General features: G+C 45.5%; 1 protein-coding gene and 1 long non-coding RNA gene across 6 annotated transcripts in view; one reads left to right on the plus strand and one right to left on the minus strand.

The window, feature by feature from the left end:
- Positions 1-7,821, minus strand: part of LOC129385466 (uncharacterized) — a 76,541-nt gene extending 68,720 nt beyond the window's left edge. Inside the window, exon 1 of the long non-coding RNA XR_011895725.1 lies at positions 7,747-7,821. This is a non-coding gene — a long non-coding RNA (uncharacterized lncRNA). The remainder of the gene's footprint in view (positions 1-7,746) is intronic.
- The window catches only part of LOC126534790 (uncharacterized), a 123,837-nt gene continuing 112,389 nt past the window's right edge, over positions 7,352-18,799 (plus strand). The window contains exons 1-2 of one of the 5 annotated variants that reach the window (XM_072289242.1): positions 7,352-7,508; positions 9,547-9,601. The gene's annotated coding sequence lies outside the window, so the exon portion shown is untranslated. The remainder of the gene's footprint in view (positions 7,509-9,546; positions 9,602-18,799) is intronic. The other 4 variants (XM_072289241.1, XM_072289238.1, XM_072289240.1 and 1 more) reach the window with 4 other exon arrangements.

Here is an 18,799-nt window from a genome sequence, read left to right on the forward strand (position 1 = left end):
GTTGCCATATATACGGAAGTAATGAGCCATCTATTCCGCCACGCCGAGTCAGAAATCTCCGATGAGAAAAAAGTCCGCCTACTCAAGCGTGGTGAGAAGTAAGAACTTTTCGCTAGAGCACCACATACTTTCGTCGCCAGTGGTGCCATATTGTTTTTGGTAAGACAAGTTTCTTTTAAGGGCGATGGCCACTCCCCCACCCCGACCATCTCGATATGTGTCAAGCAGTGCGTAGGATGGTGGCACTATCTGCGAGTCGTGGATATCGGGGTTTAGCCACATTTCTGCATTCACTACCACATCGGGAACGCACAGAGCAAAACTTCTTCAAACTGTTGTATTTTGTCTATGACAGTTCTCGAATTAAAACACAATAATGTAAAAGGCTATTTTGTTTGCTGTCATGCTTTCGAAGAGCCAGCCTTTCCGCCGCCTTGGGTGCGACCATGTTTCGCAGCTATTTTTTTATTTGCCGTTTCACACCACCGATTGCTGCTTATTGCGGAGTACAAAGTCTTTAGATTTGAACTACATTTTTAAGGTAATGCCTACCTAGCCTTCACCTCCGCGTACGTATATTACGTGATGAATTTTGGCTCAAACCGAAATCTGCTTCTAGGAAACAAATACTGATATGAATAAAATGTGTTTGTACCTACAATCATGAGGTATTCTATTCTGTGAAGCGGGCTGACCAGCGAAGCTGCTTAGCACACGACACAGAGCTGACACACAATTTTGAAGAAAGGTACAAACTCATTTATTGTCTTTATGGGTGGTCATCGTGACGAAACTTATGCACACTTATTTATTCTCTTGACCGGTGGTCATGATTTCACTCGCTACTGCAATCACATTCTTTATAGTACACCGCTTGGTGGTCAGTTGGGCCGAATCGGTGTGGCATTGCAAGGCATATATCTGCAACACGGAACGCATTAACTACTCCCTTTTCTTATACCAACTTATCCACCTTGAAATCTCCGACGACAACATGGGTAATTTCGTTGCATCTAATTAATGCCGAGTAGCCATGAGCCTTACGGGACTAGGAGTCATTGCATTTTCTGCTTGCTTCCGGAGATATGAGCCATTACTCACCGGTATACGAGCCATTGCTCGCGAGGGTATGAGCTTTCATGAAGTCAGTTTTCGATATGCTGTTCTGTACGTTGTATGCGTTATTATCGACAATTTAAGTACTGTTCGTTTCAATTTGCTGAGTTTTTGTAACGTCTGCCTTACGGGGCTATGAGCCATTCCATTTTTTCCTTGCTTCCAGGAGCATGAATGCATGCGGTGGTTTGCGTCATTCAGCAAGATAGTATTTGTTCATGGAATGCAAAAATGCATGAAGCCCTAGCCATATACAGCTTCACTGTAATACATTTGTGCGCATGTATAAAAAAATACCTCATCTAAGATCATAACATATAGATCCCCGATCAGTAAATGTTACCTTAACGGCGTTGACAGTCGAAACGGTAAAGGAGGTAAAGGCAAAGCCACAGGAAGAAATATCATACTTTATTTTATAGGTGCAACGAAGAATAAGACATTTGTGTAAAATATAGAAGAGCGAAAGGTAAACTTTAAAAATAGAAAAGTGTGTGCATGCTTTGAATCACAGTGCTGTAATGTTCCAGAAATGATCAGGAGTTCTGGTAGCATATTGCTGTATGAGAAAATATTTTGGTGACAAACAGACATGCGTAGCGCGTAGAAGTATTTATAAAAACATCAAAGGCCCTGCCTCATTTAAACCATTACGCTGATACCCGACCTGTAGCCTGGTGCTCGAAGTATATTAAAAGATAGGTGAAGCAATCTGACAGGAAGGCTCGTAAAAGACGGCTGGAGTATTGATGGCTCAAGGGCACGGAATAGAGGCACAAAAAATGTTTCGTTCTACGATAATGGATCTCTCTAAGAAATGGTGATATTTTAACATGTAATGCGCGTCTTCAAGCCTGACAATCAATGTAAAAAAAAAGGTAACAATAACAAGGTCAGTGGCGATAGCCACAACCCTGCTTTAAAACGGATGGTAACATATTCATCTATCGACCTCTTGAATATAATTCCTGGTTATGGATGGCACAAAGTGTCCCAGCAGCACCACTGGCAGGCCTCTCAAGCACCACGTAAAGCAATGGCAGCGCTGTTCTAGTGTGATTACTATTAGAGCCTTCTATTTACCATTTATGTTCAACAGCTAATTCTTTGCTAGACTCCGAACATTCAGGCGTCTTGTTCACGCCAGAACTTTATCATCAGCCTTTGAACAAAGGTAGCATTTTTTCAGGCGACGACCGTTGAAGAGCGCTACTACAGTCTATAAGTAAAATGCCAGAATGTCGACAAATAACATGGAATGAAGCCCAAAGCTTCATTCTGCGAACTCATTAGCCAGATTACACCACTTTTAAGATTTCGATGACGTTGTTAGAAAGTCCCCGACATTTTAAGATTGACAGGTCAAAAAAGAAGCAGCATATGCTTAAACATTGTGGTCCCCTCATTGGGGGCGTGATACTGACCACTTGGAATGAATACAGAAAAAAAAAACAGCTTCATGTATTCTCTTTATGAGTGCAGTTTTTCACCTTTATCGCACGCCGACATATAATCGTTGCAGGCCCTCAAACATAGACGCACACATCAACGTATCCTCTTGCTGTATAAGATTATCCACAAGTCATCCGGAACTCAGGCAACCTTCTATTTTGTGTCGTTGAGTGCAAGTTCAACCTGACGAAGCCATCCGCTAAACATCGTACCTTTTAAGCCACATATTGACTGTTTTAAATTTCTTCATTTCCGCTTACAACGGAAATCTGGACCAGTTTGAATCAATTGTTTGTAGATCAATTGGCTAAACTTATCACTTCTTGATTTGTACTTTTCTTATTTCATTCTTTTGTGCATACTAACATATGTACCCACTCCTGCTATATCATCACTAATCATATCAGCGGTTGATTTGTTCTTTTCTGATGTCATTTCTTTTGTATGTACTAAAATCTGTACCCACTCCTCCTTTGTCTCTAAATAGAGACAGCAGCATTTGTGAAAAAAGAACAAATTATTAATTAAATAATAAAGTCTGAGCATAAACCTCAGCCATCCTTCGTATTATTTATCTTTTATGGGTCAGTGTCAACGTACTATGTTTATTCGCCCTAAGTACTCTCACTCCATGAATATTATAGATCAAATGGTCACGGCCTAGGATGAAACACGACAGTATTGACATTACTTAAAATAGTTATTTCGAATACTGTCCATGGCGGAAGCTGTCTCCTTGTTACTTCGTCGACTTTTCCTGGGTTGCGTTCCGCCCTTTGGTGTGCTGGCGACTCGCTTCTTCTTCTCTAGTTCCTCAAAGAAAAGGAAATGATGAATATCCTCCGCACCCTGGAAAAGCGCGCAGTAAGAGTCTGCGACAGCGATGAAAGTTCTATTGGGTACACAACGACAGCACAAAGGTGGAAATACTTCATTTCTTTCACGAGTTCTTTCAAGCTAAACTGGCAAAAACGCTGATGTTGAATTTATTGCCCATCAGCTTCTAGATCGTGTCACATGAGGAAGGCATCTTGACGTCACTACTAATCTGAAGTAAAAAAAAATTGCAAATGCAGTTTCTACCAAACTATTCTTTTATTAGGACGAAGGGTGTGGAATATACCTGGATTAACCGAAAGGTTGTACATTTACATAGCAGAAACTATAAGTATAGCGTCAGTGAATGAGTCACAAAAAGGAAAAATGTATGCCTGAACGTAGCACCGTTAACGTCATGAGCCATTTCTCCTGTTGATATAAACAGATGAAAAGGTAACCAAACTACGTCAGTGAATCACCTGGTGTAGTGGTCATTAACCTTAACATTCGAGTAGAACATATAAGGCCACACACAGTTTCTTGCTCTCACGTTAACTTTTCGAGCAGCGGAGAAACGAAATATCCCATTTACACTTCCTTCAGCTAGGTAGAAGTCATTAGCCAGCTAACCTTAGCTGGAGGATTTCTTGTTCATAATTTATTGAGAGCGGAGGCATTTTTATTCTCACATTACTCACATTGGAGGGTTTATTGGTGTTATTCTTTAAATTTTATCACTGTGGTCTGTTAATTGCCTTTGCGTGGTACGCAGGCCTAGGTATCGCTTTTAACCTGTCTAGTGCTCTGTCTTTCTCCGTTCTCGTATCTGGCATACTGGTTAGCTTCCTAATTCTTTTCCGCCATTGTGAGTCAACGCTCTTTCTGTATAGGTCTTTAAATACCTTAGCTGCCCACCCGTTATCGTCCAATTTCCTCAGGCGTTTTTCGGGTATGATTTTATTCTGAGCTTCCCGTGCTTCTAACGGTGCTCAGCCCATATAGCCCTGCACTGCTTCGTTTGTGGTTTTCCCGTGGGTACCTAGTGCTAATCTTCTAACAGCTCTGTGATTTACTTCTAGTTTCGACTGAACTTCTGCCCTTAAGCACAGGACCGCATTCCCGAAAGTAAGCCCCGGCACCATTACTCCCTTCCAAATACCTCTCATTACCTCATACCTGTTGTACCCTCACAATGCCCTATGTTTCATTATCCAGGCATCTCTTCGCCCTTTTGCTATGAGAGACTGTTCAGGCTTTTCCGCGTACATGTGCCCTTTGTTTATCGAAACTACGAGATATTTGTATTCAGCCACTCGGGGTATTTCATTGCCTTGTATTGTAAGCTCTTGATCAGTTGCATCGTTGAAAAACATCCCACCGGATTTATCTGCTCTAAAACTGAAACCTGGACCGTCTCCTTCGTCTCCACAGTAATTAACCAGAGTTTGCAAATCTGCCTGGCTACCTGCCTACAGTACAATATCGTCCGCATACATTAAACCTGGTAGTCGTTGCTTAGCAACCTCACCGCCTAATCTGTACGACAGATTATACCCTTGATTGCTTCCTTGTAGCTTTCTTTCCATACTTATAATATAAAGCATGAACAGCTGCGGTGATAGAGGACAACTTTGCCTTAATCCTTTGTGTACCTCGACAGTTGTCGTACTCTTAGTTCCTTCCCGTGTTATTTCAACATTATTTTCTCAGTATATTTCCTGTAGAAAATCAATTATCTCATGACCGATACCTTCATCCCAGTTTCTCCCAGTTTCAGAACGCGCCTCTGTTATATGCAATACTAGTACACTGTACCTCGACAACACATCGTTTCTTCATTCGCCGGTATTGTGGACTCGAGCAGAATTAGTGCCCGCAGAGACTGCACCATTCACGCACGTGGTACGGTGGCGTCCTTTCTTCGTCGGCGCGAACGCAGTAAGAGTCATCCGAATCGTGGCGTCAGTTAATGCACGTGGAACGACGTCGACGAAGGGCGCATCAGCGATTGTGAGTTGCTCAGTAGTTAAAATCCTGAAAACCTTGCGGCAATAAATTTACAGCTGGCACTCGGAGTGGCGCGAAGGAACACGAGTGGAAGCCACATACGCGAAACTGAACACAACTAAATTGCGAATTAAATTATGGGGTTTTACGTGCCAAAACCACTTTCTGATTATGAGGCACGCCGTAGTGGAGGACTCCGGAAATTTCGATCAGCTGGGGTTCTTTAACGTGCACCTAAATCTAAGTACACGGGTGTTTTCGCATTTAGCCCCCATCGAAATGCGGCCGCCGTGGCCGGGATTCGATCCCGCGACCTCGTGCTCAGCAGCCCAACACAATAGCCGCTGAGCAACCACGGCGGGTAAAATTGCGAATCAGCGCGGAGTAATGCATTCGTCAAGCTGGAATATACACCACTCACTTTCAATAGGTGAAGCGCCAATAGTGATGGCACACAAGAAGAAATACAGAGAGGACAAAGCGCTACTTGCAACTGTTTATTCAATGTTGACGATTTTTAAACTTTACTGACGGAACGATCTCCCATGACTTACTCGCATACTGTGCAGGGCATTTTAACTGATTTTAAACAGCAAGGAAAAGGCTTAGATTTTACTTTCGAACTAGCCAAGGATAACAGCTTGCAGTTTTTAGATCTTGACATAGCCCTTACTGACGAAGGCTCCTGCTCGATGTACCGACCCCGTTCCCGCAAAGAATTGTTGCTGTATGAGTCTACACACTCCAAGACTGTTAAACGAGCAATTGCCACTATCTGCCTTGAATCCGCGCTGAAAAAATCGTGCTGTCATAAGGCACAAGCAAGCTTTGACGACTAGATTTTGAAGTTGAGGAAGGCTGCCTTTCCTTGCTTGGTTTTAAGCGCAGTTTCGGAGGCGTTATTGAAAAAAACTGAAAAAAGAAAGAAAAAGAAGTGAAGATGGTGAAACAGTCGAAAAGAAAGCAAAAGCGGTGGTGATACCACATTCTCATAAAGTGGCGCATAATCTGAAACACGTCGCCGTGAAATACAAAATTCCTGTGGTTTTTTCCGCGCCGCTAAAACTTGCTACTTTGTGCCGCCTGATTGGTCCGGATGACTCTAAAAGTAGAGTGTTCTAATAAACATACAAACCATTTTGTTAAGTGTGAAGAAGGGGTAGTATACCACATACCACTGAAGTGTGGAAAAGAGTATATCGGCCAAACTGGCCGATGTATTAATGAACGCCTGCGGGAGCATAAGCTTCCATTGAAAAATGGATATGGTTCAAACTTGCCGCTTCATTGCAAGGCCTGCGGGAATGAGGATGAACAAGTATGTAAAGCAAGGCTTAATGATACGACAATCATGTATAAAAGTAAAGATTTTGTTGCGCGTGAATTGTTGGAGACCAACGAGATTAAGAAAAGTGGGGACAGCTGTGTCAGTACCCCGTCGTTGAATATATACACGAATGAAAGCATGTTTTTAGATAAGTTTTAGATTTAGATTAAGCGTGATTACCTTTATCCACAGTGTTCTTGCACGTGCGGCTTCACATATTCAGTGTCCCTCTTTTTTCGTTCCCCTCTCCTCATGGCTATATAATCAGCCACCCGTGATTTCAATAAACAGTTGCAAGTAGCGCCTTGTCCTGTCTGTATTTCTTCTTGTGTGCCATCACTATTGGCGCTTTACCTATTGAAAGCTATGCACCAACTAGCCCCACAACGTGTTTTACTACACCACTCACGCGGCACGTAAGGTAAAGGGCACTTTGAAGAGTTGCATTCATCACACACGAGAAGTAGCGGGACGACCTTCCATAAATGAAAATTTATGCTGCTGCTATCACTTCTTGCCTGACGTCCGCAAACCACGCGCGCGCGACAGCTGCTAAGTAGGCCGTTGCCGGCAGTCATGGGAAGAGCCGCGCAGGCAAAACGTCACCTCATGGCGAGAACCAATAGTGCGCAAAGGCGACCGGCAGGAGTTGCGCCGTCCTCCTAGCCCTCCTTTTTTTCTCTCTCGCGTACAGAATCATTCGCGGAAAGCAACCTACGCTGCCGGCACAAACGATACGCTACCGTGCTATCACTCCAGGCAATTGCTCGTCGCGTCTTCGACAACCGTGAGTACCGAAAAATTGGCAGTGGCTTAGCTCGGCGATGCCAGGATATACGTAGCGAAAGCTAAGGCATAGCTTGGTTAACCTTGGTTAATCTTGATTGCAAGTCTAGGTTAGTCTGGTTGTCTAGCTATGTTGCGGCGTTTAGCCAGTCGTTCGGCCCGCTGTTCGCCTGTTTCCTGGGCGATTCGTTTCTTCTTGATCTTGTTCCGATGTCGATTCCAGGCCTCCTCCTGCTTACCAGAATTGTCGCCGACCATACTGCCACATCTTCTGTGGTTGCGGCGCACGCGAGCTCTCCTTTTCAATCCTCCGACATTTTATCAGGCATGCGACGCAGCTGGTGAGCGCAACGGCGAGGAACGCGCTGTGACGTCATACCAAACGGCGGCAGCGGTGAGGCGTGACGCTGCGCAGTGGCGGAACACCTGTGGCTCGGTGCTACTAGTGGCACATGCACAGTAGTGACTAGGGAGTGAGAGAGAGAGAGAGAGAGAGAGAGAGAAATATCCGCGGAGAGGCGCGCGTTGTGACGTCATGTGCCTCATCGGAGCACCGCCATGGCGAAATCGCAAGTTCGCGGCCAGTAAAGCTTTCCCTTTAAAAAAAGGTATATGTTGCGGGGCCATAGAAAGCGTAACAAACTCGTCTCGCTAACGGCATCTTCGGCTGGCCGTTTCGGAGAGCTCTAGATCACTCTCGCGAGCGGCGTTGTCTTCGGCTAGCTAAAAGAGGCTGCGCGCCTTGTGTTCGGCTGGTTCTTTTCGATCCCTCTCCTCTTTGACCTTTGAGCACTCTGGGGCACTCCGACCCCTCTGGTCGGAGCAGTCATCGAGATTGAGAGCGTTTCCAGCAACGTCATCACAACACCGTGTCGCCGCTGTTGCCGACGGTGGATCGACGGTCGAACTAGGCAACCCAGGAACGTGCATGCTGGCGTCTCAACGAACGCTTGTCCCACCGGCGCATCCGTCGGTTTTCCCCGGCAGCGCTGGGAGCTTTGGATAAATGAAACATCTGCCGTTGGCAGTAGTCACGTCGTTTCGCATATGCCATTTCCTCCTCCGAGAGCGAGCCACACGTTCGGCTTGCGCGCTTGTCTACGTTTGCGCCGAGGAACGCCGGCTCTTCCCTGTCTCTGCTTCGAGGGATGGAGGCGACGAGTTGAATATACTGCAAGATTCAGTACACGCCAAACTAAATGTCGCCGTGGCAGGCTTGTTTATTTTTTTTTTTTGCTAGCTGCGACACAAACCAAGGCGTGGCAAGCGTGGCTCAAAATTATCCGAAAAAGTAACGAAATAAATTACAATAATGTCGTGTGTCAGAGCAAGCCGAGGTGCTTTTAGCTAACTGCGTCACAAAGCTAGGGGCGGCGAGCATGTCCAAAGACTACCGAAACAAGCTACAATAATGTTGGGGCTCATACACAGCGTCGCAAACATCTCCCAGTAGGAGTCATAAACTCAAATTAACTACTCCAGCATTGCCGAGCTGCTTTTCTATAACTGCATCAGAAGCCTTTATTTCGTGCTGTAAAATCCAAAATGTCTTGAAATGCATAGCAGACTGTCAGTGCAGTGACACGGTATCGCAGGGAAGAAGGAACGCAAGAATACGCCGGAGCACAATAAACACTCTACATGCAAGGGACGCTTCACCGAACAGGCGAAAATCGCATGCGTAACTGGCCTCGCGGGCCTATTTGGCTCATGACGCATTCATCTGTCGCGCCCGGCGTGCCGTTAGCTTGTTGCTAGGTGACGCAGAAAATTAAGTTGCAAAGTATGGGTTAATTGTACGCAAACATATTGAGTTTTAGCGGGAAATGATAAAGAAAAAAGGAAACGTGTGTAAGTTCATTTCACATTCTTTTTTCCCGATGCTCGCGTCAACTAAAGGATGGGATTAACACTAGGCGGGACGCGTTTCCTGTTGCCGGTTCTTGCCGAGTCTCCCCTCTTGATGAATTACTTACTCTATGCTATAGCAGGGTTTTGGTACGGGCTAACTGGTATTCCATTGCAAAATTCTTTTACAGTGCGTAAATGGACAAAGGCACTGGAAGAACGATGAAGACAACTACTGACTCCCAAGTGATTTTTTTAATATTGAATAACACCTATAGATACGCAGACACTAAGGCAAAAGCGCCCGACCAGAACTCAAAACCAGCATGAGTACGCATTCAAAATCCGAACGACCCATCCCCGCGTCCTTAAGATGAACAAGCGCGCATGTGCGATCTCAATAAAGCACTTTCGTTATCTGATAATTCAATCGACGGCTTGCTAACCGAGTCACCTCAAGCGATCGCTGCAGCTTCAATGACAATTCTAGCATTTCCATTAGGAGGGCCAGCTCAGATACTGGTCTTTTCAAAGGACGAAGTACAGTCACATTTTGCACAACGGACACCTGGAAATCTTTCCCGCCCTTTGCGCAATTAATTGCTATGTTCTTGCAGTATAACGTTTAGACATCTACCTGTCTGCCAATGATCGGCTGGTCTTGTATAGGGCAGACAGGTAGATGTCGAAATGTTAGACTTCAAGAACATAGCAATAAAGTGCTCGAATGGCGGGAAGTGTTTCTAGGTGTCCAATGCTCACAGTGAGGCTTTACTCCGTTTTTTAAAACGACCAGGGGTGCTATGCAGGGTGCGCCAAGCTTCTCGTTCTCCCGAGTTTTACCCGAGTTTGCTCGACGGCAGTCAGTGAACGGAGATTGCGCGGAACGCGCAAAGCCTACAGGGACATAATATGTAGACAAAAATCCGCGTATGATAACATAAGCGCACTCTGCGCGGCACGCTCCTTCCACGTTTCAAGCGCAGAAGGCTGCACAACGAAATGCGCCACCACCACGTATTGTTATCAACAGATTATCGCAACTTAGCAATACCGTGACAGTCCCGCTGTCTGTGTGCACATTTGCCGTGAGCCGCTTTCCACGCCTTTCCCGGGCGCGTCAAGAGCGTGCCTCCCCTTTCGGGCACTATCTTTCTATCCTCTATCGAATGCGAACAGGGTACACGCGGCGCATTCTTGCACCTGCACGTCCACTCAATCGAATACGTTAAAATACAACAAGTAAACTAATGAACATCTTTATTTTTTAAGTATCTGTTCTTCGTTTTGAATGCTAGAAATTTTTGATTACAAACGGAAAATCGAGCAAATTATTAAATTTTGCACTTCTTGCCGCGAGTGGCGACAGTGAGGCGAAAGCTTAGAAGGGGATACATTGAAGAGGGTCGCACGCACGAGGGAGTTCATGCGGTGAGAAGTGGCCTAGGGGCGCTGCAGTGCTATTCTCAATAAAGTCAGTCATGACCCATGGAGGGTTATGATCACTCTTTCTCTATTAGGGGAATAGAAATGCAGCGCCGTGGTAGGGCTGTTCATCGCAGGCGTTTCACTAGGTTATTAAGGCCCCCGCTTTACTAACTAAAAACGACATATTAGTCATAGATACGGTAGCAAAGGCTGTCGCTGCCAAGTGGCGGTACGTTATTTTAGGGTCCGTAGTGACGCAGTTCAGTGAAAATGTACCAGTTTATCTTTGTGCGCGAAGCCTCTGCGATACATTGCGAAGAAGTGCGTGCTTCCCAGCGACACAATTCATCGCTTGTCATCGCTTGTGCGGTGAGGGTGCCTCTGAACTTAACGTTACAACGCAAACACTTAAGACGAACCACAAAAAGATAGACACGACACACACGCAGCGCCAGTGTCTGTCGCGTCTATCTTTTTGTGGTTCGTCTTAGGTGTTTGCGCTGTAACGTTAAGTTCAGAATTATGTACCGTCTAGGCCCAAATGAAGTTTTACTGAAGTGCCTCTGAGCGCATGTACGCAGTATTTTGAGTGTGTTGTGCAGTCCAAGGTGCTTGCGAATTACCTCTGCTGGAGCCAGCAGCGATTGCAGATGGATATCGTAACGCCACCGCAGAAATCGCATTTTGCCAGGTGAAGGCTCTTGTGTGCAGTTGTGAAATGAGACTTCGAACGGACAAAGGGGTTGGAACTGTTTTGTGCGTAGTGCTTGTGATGAAATGGTGTTAGGCTGCTGAGCACGAGGTCGCGGGATCGAATCCCGGCCATGGCAGCCGCATTTCGATGGGGGCGAAATGCGAAAACACCCGTGTACTTAGATTTAGGTGCACGTTAAAGAACCCCAGTTGGTCGAAATTTCCGGAGTCCTCCACTACGGCGTGCCTCATAATCAGAAAGTGGTTTGGCACGTAAAACCCCATAATTTAATTTTTGCTTGTGATGAATAAATGTCATTGCACTGAATCTAGAAGAGCGAGTGATTCTCTGACGCTGATCGTGTTTACGACGCCGTGGCTCCGATACATCACCGATGACAGAGCAGCCATCTCAAACGACTGTTGCGATACGCACTCCTCAGCATCGTCGTCCCCCTCGGCGCATGGACGCCTTGCAAGCAGCTACAGTGACGTGCCGATAATTATTTACTGTGCGCTACGTGCCACAATGCAGGCTATGAAACCGTGTTGTGGGGCCATCTCAGCTCTAGAAGCTGTATGCATAAGCCAGTGACAGCCAACGCTTTGTTTTTGATAGTGGTGCTCAGGGGCGCGATCGGAGATATTCTGTTCGGTACGCGTTCTGTTCAGTTGCTGCAACGTCACAAAGTTGCAGTATGCAAAATTTGTGACAGCGGGGCGGAGAGAGCAGCCAATCAGGAAGCGGTGACCTCCCCGGAAGTTTACTTCCGTCGTTTGTCGTCTGCTTGCAAACGGTATACTACAAAACCAAATGTTTCTCGTCTTCCAAATGAAATAAATCTTTATCTAAAAAAATGTATTTTTTCTTCTCAAGCCCAAACACGTTTTCAAATAGTAGTACGTGTGACTACTGCAATTTATAACTATTAGGTTCTTTGCGTCGTCCCTAGGTGGTGTCGCGCACAGCGAGAAGAAAAAAGAAAAAGAAAACGACGGGAGGAGTGGCGCACTTTTCAAGGGGCAGCGACAACATTCCAGTGGCTCGCTGGCACCAATGATGTTGTCGATTTATCTGTACAACCAACGAATTATTTGTTTCGAGAAACAAAAACGACGCCGGAATTCACTTTCTGCCATTTCTTCAAACGCGTTTCGCACCGCCACCCGCTCTCCTCCTTCCTCTAGAAACGCCAGCGCAACAACCTAAGTTACAGTGTACTAGAATAGGACTGTACCTAAGTTCCCAACGGAAGCGCCATTTTCTCGAATTAAACTATGGATTGGATTCAAACGTGCTATTCCGCAGCCGAAATGACCGCCTGTTGGATCCAATCCAATCCACCAGACGCGCCATGCGAAGCCGTATGATCGCTCCAAACTTCTCAACTCCCGTCGCGTTCGGACGAAATGCTCGGTGGGCGGATGATTGACAGGAGCGTGTCGTCATTTTGACGTCACCAAAAACGGGGCGGTGCCCCGCGGCTGGCGACGTCGGCGCGGAGTAGGCCAATCGCGCGCGCTGGTAACCGAACGAACGCGCCGAACAACCATCTCCGATCGCACCCCAGTAGATCACCGACGACAGTGCGTTGTGCGTGTTTTATGTCGGCGGTCAAGATTGTTGATGCCTCTCAGCTGGACACCGCGTCGCTGTTGCCATAAGATAAGTTGGGTGTGGCCGAACTGTAGTGGGTGCGCGCACAAGAGTTACATGCCTCGCGCGGCGAGTGACCTCTGGTTTTGATTGACTGGCAAACTCGTGCTAAGCTCCTACATCGTGAAACCCCCTCCGAGTTCAACTCGGGAACATGGCGGCGGCAGCAGCAGCCTGTGTCATTACATCCAGCGGCAGCAAGCGTTGGTATGACCGTCTGGACCCGTTCACCTACATCACCGACGTGGAGTTTCAGCGTAATTTTCGCCTTTCGAAGACATCAGTGCGCTCGCTGTATGACGAGCTAGGCGAAGACTCTCGTCGGCCGAAACAGCGTGACGGGCTTCATTCGCTCACCGTCGTAAAGCAAGTCCTCTGCGCCCTCCGTTTCTACGGGACTGGGAGTTTTCAGGTAAGCGTCGGCGCCGAGCGTTACATTGAACGTCATCAAACTATTGTTAGCCGCTGTGTCAGAGATGTCTGATGCGCTTATTGATGCGGCAGTGCGTAAGCGGTGGCTAGGTTTCCCGAAGACTGCAGCTGAGCGGGCACATATAAAAGAATGCTTCCTACTTCGCGGGAACATTACAAACGTAGTCGGGTGTGTCGACGGAAAGTACGTAGGAATTAAGGCGCCCTTAGTGTCAGCGTTACTGTGATTAGCATTGAAGCAATGTCTAGACACGCCATATTGCCAAATTTGTCACTTCTGTGTAGCCGACTTAAATTTTGTGTTTCCGACATCTCACATGCGGCTGCGTATGATACTGACTTTATTGCTGGTTGCTGACTTTTTGCCGATTGTTCTACTTGTCTCTCAGGGTGCCTTCCAAATGGCTTGCTTTCTGGGAAAAGAGGTTAATTAAGTATAAATAGATAAATAGATATCACAAATTGTGTGAAGTAACCTATGAATGCTAATCTCATAAAAAATTTGGGGTTCTTCATCGGTGAACTTACGTACTATGCATAATGTTGAATTTTGATCATGCGTCATCTATCGGCCGCACTATGAAACAGCGAGGCAATGTACAATTCGTTGCAGCGCGAGATGTGGATGTTGCGCCAAGCCGGTTGTGCCTATGCATTTGTGGCAAAATGAAAATGCATTGAGAATCTTAGTGTGCTGGCTTGCATGAAGAAAATGCTTCAGATTGTTGGCTCTGTTCACTGTTGATGCATGTGCCAGAGGTTCAGGGGGCAGCGTTATTCTGGATGCATAAATCATATATTTGCTTCTCATAATGGGGCTCTAATTCTTAAGCAGTAGAACAATGCAGATCCAATGCCCTGCAGAACTCTGTGTGCGTGAAGATGTCATGAACGACCAAGGCAAAATTACATATCGGGAGAAATGTGGTGCAGATGCCAATGAAAAGTGGGTCTGTAACCCGCCATGATAAAAATATCAATTTCTGAGCAAATAGACCTTTTGTACAGCTTTAGAGCAATGATTACACAAAACATGATATGCTCAAACGAGTAAAAGCTTGCCGCAATGCCAAAGTAGGATGAGCGACATGCAGCATATTTTGGCATTGAACATGTCTTGTAACCGCTATTTTTACTGTAAGCCTCGCTGTCACACCTCTCCCTCCAGCGCTCCCTTTACTGAAACGTGGCACTGTCTTTACATTGGTGTCATGATGATGATGGCAACGGCAGCAGTAAGGCTGGTTAATGCTTGCCCCTTTGATTCCTGTGGGTTTAGTTGTAAAGAATATGGCACGTGCATACACCTGTGGTGCAAAATTTAACACTTGTGATTTTTTGGAGAGCTAATTTGTGTTGGGACATTTCAAAGATGTGTGTCATTGTGGCCTAATGACTAGAGCATTGGTGAGGTTCAAGACTTGGTTTATTGGCATAGAAGCTTGAAGTTGAATTGCACAACAATTCGACGGGACTAAAAGAAGAGAAATACACACAGCAGAGCGCTCTGCTGTGTGTGTTAGTCTTCTTTATGTGCCGTCGAATTGTGCGATCCAAGTTCAAATAGAGCATTCGGCGTCTTTGGTGCAGGACCGAGGACGTGTGAGCTATTCAAATACATGCCAGTGCCTTGCCACACAATTATAGAAGTCTAAAAGTTTTGCAAACAAAGCTTTGCTTTCAAATCCACCTGCTCATGTCATACAAGCACTGCTTCAAAGAACCGTCATACAAAAATAATGGTTAAATCAATGGCCTGTGAAAAGGGTAATTTGTATATTGACACTGGTGACATAATAGGTGCCATACCGGCCTCACAATTGTACTGGACCGAGCAGTTTGTTTCCTATGTGAAACACAAGCTTCCATTATATGCTGTGCAGATAACCAAGCTTAGTTTGATTTGACGTGCTAGACAACATTCACTGTAATCTCTTTTTGATTCTAAAGAAGTGCCAAACACCCCCTCTTCTTCTAGGACGTCATGGGAATATTTGCCGAGACCTTTTTGCAGCCCCTCATAATGGAAGTGTGGCCAGCCAGCTTTGCTTGGATGCCTTTATAGATTTCTGTTCCTGATCATTGTGTGCTATCAAGTTGCTAAAGTCTATGCAACTGGTGCAAGGCATTACGTGATTCTACAGTCGGATACAAGTTTAGGAGGCCGCGGAATCTGCACTTTAAAGGCAGGTGAACACAAGCCTGCACCAATGGGCACACATTCTACATTGACGTCGCGTCGCTGGACGCACTAACACCCGCTCATTGGAGAGGGGCTACTTCTTTAGACGTGGAGGCAATCGGCGGCTGCGCTGTGGTCAGCTGGGCGGGGCCTCTTCTGTCTTCTGAAGTTGTATCTGACTGTAGAGGATATCGCTTTTCATACAACAAAAACGGACAAAGTGTACAATTATTCGGCCTATGAAATGGATAAATCAGAATTAAGCTATGCAATGGCTTAAGCTGTGTGAAAATTAGTAAATGCAAATATATGACATTGCAAAAGAATATCTGGTATCGAACGTGCATGTAATGGCACGTTTGAATCGGGGATTGTTGCAGTCATATGCACAGTCTATAGCTGATAGCATTAATAAGCTGCTGCTGTTTCCTGCCTTTTCAGTGGCAATTACACACACCGTTCCTCTTGTGGCTAATCAACACGCACTGTATTCATGCACATAGAAAGAACAAACAGCACAATGACGTGCATGTTGCATTAGTGTATTCTTCATTTACATGGTCCAAGAGTGGCATAGGTTGTCTTGCGTTTTAGCCTATTTTGAAGAGACACCAAGTGCATGTTACACGTGTCCTAATATGCACAGCACAATGTTTACTGGAATAATTTTATTCATGTTCTTTATTAATAAGCAAAATAATAAACTGAAAGCTCATTTATAGAGTGTCTTCTGGGTGCTCGACTGGAGTGCAGTGAGGGCACCGATACTACTGTTGCAGAGCAGTCCTCTGGACTTCTGTCACAGTCTCATTTCATTTCTTTATTGTACCTTCAAGGCCTGAAGGCGTTACAGAACGTAGTGGAACGAAATACAGAGCATGTGCAGATAACAGCGTATAATAATAAAAAAAATAGAAAGTGCTCAAGAGCACGTGCCTGGTGCTCGCCTACTGCCACCAGGCGGTTGGGTGCCTCCAGCAGCAGAGTGTTCTGCTTCAAAAAAATGGGGATTATTGGAATGAATAAACCGCATATAAACCCTTATTTACAACGAAAAATGCTCGTTGCACTATTGGTACTAAGTGCCCCTAACTGTGGAAGCCTTTAGTATAGTATGCATAATAAAACAATATGTTGGGACAGGGTTGGTTTATTTTTCATAACTAGGGTTGTTTTTCTCAGAGCCAATTCTCATGTTCATTAGTGTGCCAGCAGCTGAGGTACCCCGCACCTTCACGATTCTTTACTGTCAGTACCACTAACCTATTTTTGTTCACTGCAAAACAAATGCCTCTCCCTACAATGCCGGCTTATACGAGCTGATTGAATCCTATGCGTACAAGCATCATATTTTTGTCCCATTACGCCAATTTTCTACCATCCTCGGCTGCATTTCTCTCTTCTTGACATCCATTCTGTCACGCTTATGTAATCACCTGTTATGAATTGGCAACAAGTGATTGAAGACGTACATGGCCTGCCTGCCGGTTCCCTTTCTTTTTTCTTAATCTCAACTAGCATATCAGTTGCCACGGTTCACTACGGCACTGTGTTCCTGCCTTAATGCTATCTCCGACAATTTTTGATATTTCGCTTTCTGCACAGTCCCGGCTTCTCAAGTTTCTTTGTTAACCTCCAGCTTTATGTCCCTTATTGCAAAACCGGTAGAATGCAATCATTTTAAACGTTTTTCAAGGATATCGGTAACGTGGCGATCACACTTTGGTAATGCCTTCCACGTGCTGTTCAACCCATGAAATGTTTGTATAAGTTTCCTGCTTTATATCAGTACCTGCTATTTATATTTCACCAGGATAAAGATAATCTTCCATAGATTCTGCGGGCTTAATGTCACTCATGAATTTCTGTTTTCTCACCAAGTTAGTGAAGGTTACCTTTATCTTTTCCATATTTTCGCAGGCCCACATGCATGTAAAAGCACGAACACTTATTGGATCTCAATGCTTTTCTTAAACTGCTGGACATTCAGTTCATTGCTACGAAAGTGACTAAATCCGTGCAGTCTATTATGCTAAATATGAAACAGTAGAAATATACTTATCTGCAGTTTGTCGATGTCTCCTTCACTGTGTTGGTAGCGAGATCCATCGTTGGTACCACCTCCTTGTCGCATCGTAGCTATATAGGCTGTCTTCGTTTTGCAACACACTATGTAATATTCGTGACGCTCTCAGTCACGCAGAGTGGAGGTACTCAGCGCACTCGCAGAAGCAGCACCGGAGAAGTTGTTTCTTCAGCATTGCGCCGTGAACAGTAGGTGCTCGTTGCGATCTGTAAAACCGCCGAAGCTATTTCAGTCTCACGCGGTGCACGGAAAGATTGCTCACGGAGGAACAGAACTATCCAAGAAATAGTGGTCGTCGTCGAGCCTGATCACTACGTCGCGCACTGCAAGCTCATTGTACGAGTTTACACTGGGCCTCTTCGATGTTTAGCCGCCATGCTCGCCCGGTGAGTAGATGTGATGAGGCCACCACACCGTTCCCTCGTGGTATAATGCGAAGCGTACTAAATTACAGATTAGTCTAATACACATTCAGTGTACATCTTGTAAGCTTTAAAATGCTTCTAAACCACGTCACAGTAACTAATAATATTGTACTAAATACATTTGTTTTATAACTTGCTTGTGCATGTAATGCACTCAGTGGAACGACAAACAAGTGAAAGAAGGCACGACCATACACCAACGGCATGATCACGTGAGGCCCAGTTTGTCGACCGCCCAGAAGGAAACACCCAAGGAATGATAGCCACCCAGAGTGAACCTAGATAAACCAATGAAGCTGGAGGCTTGTCGAAAGATAAACTGCGTCTCGGTACCATTTGTGCTTTCATCTTGGCGTGTCGCCAGAGCTCGTGAAGATCCCGCGTTTCGCCAAACTCGGGGCATCCTGCATAGCGCCCCAGTATCCTAGCTAGGCATCCTAATGGAAACACAAGACTTATCATTGAAGCTACAGCGATCGCTGAAGGTAGCTTAGTTGTAAGCAGTCACTTGCAGTAAAAGATAAAAAACTTGCGGTTTTTT

The sequence above is a fragment of the Dermacentor andersoni genome, chromosome 7, assembly GCF_023375885.2.
Source record: "Dermacentor andersoni chromosome 7, qqDerAnde1_hic_scaffold, whole genome shotgun sequence".
Taxonomy (NCBI): domain Eukaryota; kingdom Metazoa; phylum Arthropoda; class Arachnida; order Ixodida; family Ixodidae; genus Dermacentor; species Dermacentor andersoni.